At 45.5% G+C, this 8,969-nt stretch overlaps 1 protein-coding gene across 5 annotated transcripts in view; it reads right to left on the reverse strand.

Annotated features, from left to right (window-relative positions):
• ADD1 (adducin 1) overlaps positions 1-5,708 on the reverse strand; it is a 47,158-nt gene extending 41,450 nt beyond the window's left edge. For all 5 annotated transcript variants that reach the window (XM_032444079.1, XM_032444075.1, XM_032444078.1 and 2 more), the window contains exon 1: positions 5,600-5,708. The gene's annotated coding sequence lies outside the window, so the exon portion shown is untranslated. The remainder of the gene's footprint in view (positions 1-5,599) is intronic.
• Positions 5,709-8,969: the final 3,261 nt, after the last annotated feature.

Consider the following 8,969-nt stretch of genomic DNA (forward strand, 5'->3'; position numbering starts at 1 on the left):
TAGAATTTGATGCCTTCTAGTGAACCTGTTCAAATCACTTGGAAACTCAAAGTCATGGTTAAAAAATAAAGCAATTCCTTTGTTGTTTAGAATTTTACCCCAAAATGATGAAAATCTTCTGTAACCTACAAAAGATGACAGAAATAAAGAAACACCCATCAGCTGAAACATAGAAAATGAGGGACAGTGAGGTGGATCGAGAACTGGCTGAGCTCAGAGGGTGCTCATCAGCAGTGCAGAGTCTGGTTGGAGGCCTGTAACTAGCAGTGTTCCCCAGGGGTTGGTGCTGGGTCTGGTCTTGTTCAACATCTTCATCAGTGACCTGGATGAAAGGACAGAGTCCACTCTCAGTAAGTTTTCTGAGGATACAAAGCTGGTAGGACTGGCTGATGCACCTGAAGGCTCTGCTTCCATTCTGCGAAACCTGGACAGACACGAGAGTTGAGTAAAGAGGAACCTGGTGAGGTTTAACTGGAACAAGTGTAAAGCCTTGCACCCGAGGAGGAATAACTGTACGCATCAGTACAGGGGATGACCTGTGTGACAGGAGCTCTGTAGAGAAGGATGGACCTGCGTGCCCTGATGGACAACAGGCTGACCATGAGCCAGCACTGCACCCTTGTGAAGGTTAATGGTATCCTGGGGTGTATTAAAAACAATGTGGGCAGCAGGTCAAGGGAGGTGATCTCCCCCGCTACTCTGCCCTGGTAAGGACACATCTGGAATGCTGTATGCAGTGTTGGGCTCCCCAGTGCAAAAAAGGTAGGGATCTCCTAGAAGGAGTCCAGCACAGAGCCACAAAGATGGTAAAGGGACTGGAGCATCAAGGCAAGATGTGGCTCTGAGCAGCCCCGTCTAGTGGCTGGCAACACAGCCCACGGCAAGGGGGTTGAAACTAGTTGAACTTTGAGGCCTGTTTCAACTCAGGCCACTATATAGTTCTATGATCTTCTGAATGAAGAAAGAACCTGGATCTGTTCAGCCTGGGGAAAAGATGAGTAAGGGGGAATCTGATAAATGTTAATAAATACCTCAATGGAGGTGGGAGGCAAACAGATGAGGCCAGGCTCTTCTCAGAAGTGTGTAGCAATAGGACAGGGAGTAACAGCCTAAGACTTGAACTTGGGAAGCTCTGTACTAACACACAGAAGAACTTCTTTATGCTAAGGGTGGCAGAGCACTGGAACGGGTTGCCCAGAGAGCTGGTGGAGTCTCTTCCTACGGAGACACTCAAGACCCAGCTGCACACCTACCTGTGTGACCCCTTATAGGGTTCCTACTTTAGCAAAGGAGTTGGACTTGATCTCTTGAGGCCCCTTCCAGCCCCTGTGATTCTGAGATCTGTGGGGCACAAGTGTGCGGCTCAGCTCATCACACTGGCAGTAGAAACCCAGTGTGCCTGAAGTAACTGCTTCAGTGCTTAAAGTGAGCTGAAGGCAGCAGTGCGTTCAGGAGCTGAAGTGACAATGTGAGGAACTAAGCCCCTGTGCTTTAGAAATATTTAAGCTGTGCTCATTCAAAATTAATAAGCAAAGCTGTGCTAGAAAAGATCTTCTGGAAGAAAAAAAACCACAACCAAGTACATTGCGTTAATGCACAACATCAGCGATGCCCTATTTCCCTTAATTTTACATGGAATGGATGTTTTGCATGCAAACATACTCTATGAACTTTCAGCAGCACTTCACAGTGACAATTAAACCATATCATCCATTAGCAGAGAACTAAAGTCGCCGAGTACTCTGTACCTTTCACCTTCATGGTGAGAATGCTGGGACGATCATTTAATGCACAGCACTAAGTCACCTTAAAAACACACAAACCAAAAAACCCAAACCAACCAAGCAGAAAAGAACAGAAAGCAGACAACCTTCATGTGCCCAGGGCTGCCCGAACACTCGCTCCTTCCATCTGGCAAAACTTCATTAACTAGAACAAAGCTGAAATTGTGTATCAGGCCTTGTAAGATCTGAACCACAACCGAGATAAAGAGCACAGATAGCACCACAAAAATCTGACACACAGATTGAAAAAGAAAGCAAATCTAAGGTAAACTAAGTTTCCACAACTAAGTGAATGACAGTTTCTTACCCTAAAGTTGTTTTCAAATGCTTGTTGTCTCCAATGAAAAAGAGCTTAGTTAATCTAATTTTTCCCCTTATCTTTAGCGTGTGAATGGGTAAGTACCATGATTCAATATTTATCTACTCCACTGATGAGAAAGTATCAAAGATGCCATAAAAAGCTACTGATTAACTACTCGTTTTCTACTCGTGTTTTCCATGTTGTCTTCTCAGCGATTCATGCAGGTATATGGAAGAAAATCTCTCAACTCTTAAAATATTTTATTCCTTTTTTTTTTTTAATTAAACATTTCATGAATCAAGATCAGAAAACCATACACAACACACAGTGTCAAAGATGGTAATTAGGCAAAGAAAGAAACATAATGCATTTATCAATTAGAAATTGAAAGAAATGTTTGACCCACCCAAAGAGCATGGAAACGCTAAATCTCAGTTTTGAAGAGCTGTTCCCCAGTTATAAAAGTGACCTGAAATGTGCTTTTCCTCGTGTATTTTGATTTTTAATTAATCTTTAGGGAAACTACTGAGCCGACAGTGAAAGATGCTTTGAAGTCTCGCCTGCGAACACAACTGGTCGGACGTTGAAAGGCGGATCCACCAGAGAACAGTAACTGCACCCAACAGAGCAGGAAGAGATCATGTCTCAAAACACAACATAGGAAGCGAGGCTGCAAGGAGGAAGCTGAGCAGGTGCTCAAACAGTTCTTGTCCCCTTTAGCCACACCTTCAACGGCAACATCTTCAGTTTCTTAATGGTCAAAGAGCCAACCCTCCAAAGCCTGCAAGCACATGGACGGCTGAACCGGCCCAACTGGCAGCAGCTGCTCAAATCCAGCTCTGCACCAAAATCCAGTTTGCAATGAAATGCTGAGCAGATAGATTTTAAAATACCTGAATGGTACTCAGGGCCTGGGTCAGAACCGCTAATCCAGAGCCCTTGTGACAAATGACGTTACCTCAGCTAAACCTGATTTGAGCCAACAGGAACTCTACAAATGGTGTTTCCCACCTCAGCCCCTACAGCTTCTGCAGCTACTGACCACACTGCGACTCCTGGGCTGACAATGACATGCTGTGACTGATGCAAGCAGAACCAGCAGTTAAACCTGCACTCATATCTCCTCCATCAGCTTTTAAATACGAAGCACCAAGAACTCTAAAAGTGCTGAAAAGCCATTAAAATTAGAAACTTAGCATTATTTTTAGTTTGCCATGCAGCGAGGACACACGGCACATGAGAACACCACGGCAACACTCGTTTGATGTGCTCTTTCATAAAGGCATAGACAAGTTTTCATTTTCATTCATTTCCAAGCAGGACTCGGTCATTGGACAGATGCTGGGATTGATAAATGGCTCCATCTTCACCACTGACAGTTCTTAAATGATGACAAAAACTCCTTCAAACTCCAGAAAGCACGAGGCACAAGGTTTATTGCCTGACCTCTCCAGGTGTAAAGGCACTTGTCACATAGAAGTTGGATGCTTACTAGCAACCAGCACGTTGAATGTGCTTCTCCTCATTTGAAGCCTCACATTATTACAGTTTACCTCTTAACAAAAATGCCCCCTTGGAAATCCAGCTTTTTTCTGCCATGATATTTCACAGAATGCTGGTAAAGGAGATTTGTTAAAAGCACTCCATGCTGGGAAGCCACCCTTCAAAACCAGACTCAAATGGGGCAGAAGCAGCTTCGTGCCATGTAAGTCTCTCAGTACCCCAATGGGTTTGGCCATATATTCTCACCAAAAAAGGACTTGATTCTGTAGCTACAAAACATCATTCAACACCAGCGGTGAATTTCAAAGAACGAGAACAGAGATGAGTCATTTTCTGCTGGAGACACTGAAAAAACTGTCACAGAAAACAAGAGATTCAGTAAATGACCTTCTTCATTACTGCATTAGCAAACCATGCTCTAAAGAACTCATTGGCACAACGTGCTGGTTGGGAAAAACGCTTGTTTCAGATGAAGCGTGATGTTCAGGTTTCCCCCACCACTTGTTATTCACCAACATCAAGAAACAAACATTCAGGCAGCGCTGCTGCTTTTGGCTGAAGAATTATATCCCACACGGAGCCTCACAGGAAGCCAGCAACACTACAAGATACCTAAACATGGAAGCACTCACATGCACAGATGTTAAAAACTTTCGGTTCCTGCAAACTCTGAGAAAACACAGAATCACTGAATGACCCGGGTTGGAAGGGACCTCAAGGATCATGTAGTTCCAACCCCCCCTGCCCAGCAGGGCCACCAAACATACACCTTTACTAGATCAGGTTGCCCAGGGCCCCGTCCAACCTGGTCTTGAACACCTCCAAGGTCTAAATTCTGATGCAAACTCCGTAAGACATTATGTTCACTGCAGCCTATTTTTGTTCGATCACATCAGATGGGCTTGTTGAATGTAAAGCCACCTGCTGCAGAATGAGGAGCCAGTCCGTTGTTGTATAATAAATAACAAACGGGGACAGAATACAGCTCTAAAACTGAGACACGCAGCTCTTACATCAATCAAATTGACAAAGGAAATAGAAACCAAAATTTATATTCCTTTAATTTTAAATCCTTATTCTATTAGCAAGAATAATACTTGTGCCAGTTAAGAACTGCTGAGTCCCAACACGCTTGGACACATTGCGAAGCCCCGAGATGTAAACAGTCTCTAAGCTCAAAGAGGGGAGATTCAGATGGGATATAAGGTAAAAGTCTTTGACATGGAAGTGGTCAGGCTCTGGCACAGGTTGCGTAGGGATGTGGTTTATTCTCTGTCCCTGGAGACTTTCAAGGCCAGGCTGGATGAGGCCCTGGGGAACTCGCTATAGCTGCAGTGTCCCTGCTCAGTGCAGAGCAGTGGGATGAAACGGCCCTCAGAGGTCCCTTCCAGCTCTAAGGATTCTATGAATCGTGCTCAGAGATACCTGTAGCTTTCTGCAAGGCATACAGAAATATCTGGCAGTCGTTGCAGCATGATGATTCCAGAACCCACCAACAGAAGGTAGGAGTGTTCCGTGAAGCCCCTTATAGATCCATATCACCATGCAAGAAAACGTTCCCCTCCAACAACACAGACAGTACATAACACTAACGATCTACAGCAACCTTCCAGAAAGCAGAGAGGAAAACAACATCGGCGCCCGGCTCATCTCGTAGATACCACCCAGCCTCTTCACAACCCGTCTCAACACAACCGTGGATGTTTGTTTTTTCCTGGTTTCACCTAAAACCAACGCAGCCTAAGATCCAACCTTTAGAACGCCCCAAACACTGCGGGGCCCCGCAGAGGCCCTGGGCACCATCCAGGCTCTAGACGCCCCTCCCGAGGCCGCAGGACCCGCTCCATGACCCGCTTTCCTCCTCCTGCCCCTCTCAGCCCCGCGTTGCCCGCCCGTCTCCTCCGCCGCCGCCAACGGCCGCACCCCCGCCCTCCGTAGTCCGTTAACGGCTGAGCCCCTCACGTTCCCCCACCCGCCCCCACAACCTCCCGCCCGTCCCGGCCGCGCTCACCCGAGGGCAGATGAGAAACAAGCGGCGGGTACCGGAGCGACGGGACGAGAAAAGCCGGGGCCGCTGCGGACAACGCTCCGCCGAACCCGTCGCCTCCGCCGCTGGCCCCAGCGCCGCGCTCCGCCCACCCCCCGCACAGCCCCCGCCTGGCTGGGTGCGGCTTCCCCGGGCTGCAGGGCAACAAACGAGACGAACATTGGAGGGAGAGAGAGCGGCGAGTAACCGGCACCGCCGTTGGTTGGAGGAGGACGCGGGGCGGGAGGTGCGGGAGGGGAGGAGGCGGCCTGTGGTGTGTGGGCGGAGCGGCCGTGGCGCCATGAGCGTCAGTTCCAGTTCAGCTCGGCTTCTTCTTCACCTCTCTAACACATAAAGGCTGTGAGAGCATTAGAGCCAACAGGGATGGTGATGTTGAGGTCAGAAGCACTGACCAGGGAAGGGAAGATCATTCGTTTTGTAAGCACGGGGAGCTGTGCCACCAGCAGCCTGGGCTGAGCAGAGGCTGAGTTATATCAATTGCCACTGTTTGATCTGATGGTGGAACACTCAAAACCATTAAAAAGGTGCTGTATTACCCTGTGACCTGCCCAAGGTCGCCATTCCTGCTCTCCCTTTCCAACCTCTTTGCATAGTTCTAGGGCCAAAGAATATATCATTTCATCGAACTACTCTGATGGAAGAACTGGGGCGTAAAGGGGCAAGATCAGCTTCCTGCTGAATCAGCTGACTCAAACAGCTGCTGAATCTGATGCGTGACAGCATTAATGGTGCCAATTCAGTTTTTAGCCTGGGCAGGTTCCTGAGCTGCATGAAAGTCAGCAATGGCACAGAAACAAAGGTGGGATCTTGTGACTAGAAATGAAAGGAAGGGGAAAAAGAAAACAAGAAACTGGCTTTCTCTTAATAATGCAACACTGCTTATGGAGGTCGGTAGTAACTGAAGTGCCACAGCCAGAAGTTTTACCTTTTGAAGAGCTGGGACTTCAAAGACAGAGCACGGCAAATACAGCAAAGAAAGAAATAAGATACAGGGGCAAGTTCAAAGCAATGAAGAGGGCTGAGAAACATGGGGGGAAAAAAAAGTATTTTGTATTAATTATAACTACATACGGGACTAAATTAATTAATCTTGGGGGAAGCTTTCAAATGTTAGAACAGCACATTTTGAAGACTTGTAAATCATATTTAATTCTTAAAAAGGCAAATTTCCAGCAGCACCCCATGGTTAAGGCGTAGCTGCCAATTACTTTGAGAAATAAGTAGGTGTGAACGCCAGCACAGCAGAAATGAAAGCACAGTGTAATCACTGAATCCCCAACAGCCTGTGAGGCTGCACCTGGAACATCTTTCCTTAGCTGTCCTGTAAGAAAACCCTGTTCACATTGAATAGACCCTATTTCTGTGATGTACTTTTCACATCAATGGCCTTCAATATAACTGCAGGACTCCAGCTGTGCAAAAAAAAATAATCTTCAAGGTCATTACTGAAGTATGTATCTGCCTCCCAGTACAAGAACCAGATGGATCAAGGGTAGGGCCAAAAGGAATTCATGTGATACTGGCAAAAAGCAAAGCACTGACCCAAAGAAGGCTCAGATGGGTCTCCATTTATTTCCCCTGTCCATTTCCAGAGATCTAGGCTTGCAAGCAATTACTACTGTCATTTCTGTACAAAACATCTTCCTTAGCGTTATGCAGAAGTAAAATTACATTAAAACCAATTCATACGTGACAATTATGGCCATGTGTGCCATGAACCTGAGAGGCTGGGTTAAATACTTCCCAGTAACTAGCAGTTGTATGAAATGAGGTACAGACAACCAACAGTAATGACCATCCTGTATTTTAAGACACAGGAATGGAAGTCCCAGATGAGTACGTTTTAGGGTTGACTATGTTACAAGACTTACTAAGCTTGCTGAGCCAAGTTTGCCCAATTTAAAGTTAACTCAAATTCTTTCTGCTCTGTAAGGGCTTCAGTAGCATTTACTATTTGTTTGTTTTCAATATGAGAGCTCAGAGTTCTCTGAAGAGGCTGTAATCACAGTCATGGAGAGTGCTTCTCTTGCTAGAAGAAAATGTTTCAAGATACTGACTTCTTAGTAAGATGGAAACTATTACAACATCAGATACTTCGGCGAGGTGAAGTATTTCAAGTTCAGAACAATTCCTTCATGCCTCACAATGTCAGGTATTTGGGTAGTGCTCAGATGTCTGAATTTTATATTCCTGTTTATATATATTAAAATACATTCTGATGACTAGTTTTGCTAAACAATGTTGCTACTTATGTAAGAAACATGAGCCAAAAGATGCTTCCGCCTTCAAAGATGCAGCTCATCAGCTCTTCACGCAGAGTTAGGCTTTAAACTGGCTCCTATCCAAAGTCACTTAAGAATGATGTCCACCCAGATGACATCTGTACACGTTTCACGTTGATGCTGCTGTTGCGTAAAGCCCTGCATGGAAATGGCTGACCAGCAGATGTCACCAAATTCAAACTAATCACCATCAAAGCTTCAGAAATCTGTGTTACTTCCCATTTTCCAAAGCACGACAGAACAGAGGGCACAAATGTTCTCATTACTTACATTCCTTTGCAAACTGTTCATTTCTGGGGGGACAGCTGACAAAAAGCAGCAGCACATAGCACTCACTTGCACATAAAAGCTCGATACCAGATTCCCTTTTAGCACTCTTATTATTCCATTATTGCACCCTATTGACTGACAGCCCCTTCTTAAAACCTGTATTTCCAGAACCATTCATTTTTTTCTTTGTTTTTCTTCCCTAGAAGAATTATCCCCCTACAAATACAAAGCTTGCATGGAAATTTGGACAGAAAGTGCAGAATTTTATCCTGGAAGAACTGCATAGCGTGTCCCACCTGCCCCCCTCCTACTTGCCTTCAGGAGGCATCAGAGAAACCTGCTGCTGGGTTACACCAACACTGCTGAACAGAAGGGCTGTTTGGTGCTGGGAAATGCAAAGGGCCTCTCCCTTCAAGCTGCTGAAGAAGTCCTTTGGAGACTTGGCTCTCTTGCACAGCACATTCCTGTTCCTCTGAGGTACTTTTTAATTATGGCTGCACTTGTGTTTTGTGTCCGTAGATAAAATGAATGCTTCAGTCCTCAATTCTCACTCAAGAACCCTTGAATTAAATAGAAAAATGGATAATTTTTACCTCCTGCCATTTTATCTGATGGCCCAAATGCCAAATTTTTGACACGATTGCTTACAAAAAAATCATATTCAAGAGGGCTGAAACCTAATTCTTCTAATTGTGAAGTTAGAAGAGCTCTACTTACCACAATTACACTTAAAGCATTAAAGCACATACTCAGCAAGTTCAAGTGAGACTGCACAAAATAGG

This window comes from Coturnix japonica, chromosome 4 (assembly GCF_001577835.2).
Source record: "Coturnix japonica isolate 7356 chromosome 4, Coturnix japonica 2.1, whole genome shotgun sequence".
Lineage (NCBI taxonomy): Eukaryota > Metazoa > Chordata > Aves > Galliformes > Phasianidae > Coturnix > Coturnix japonica.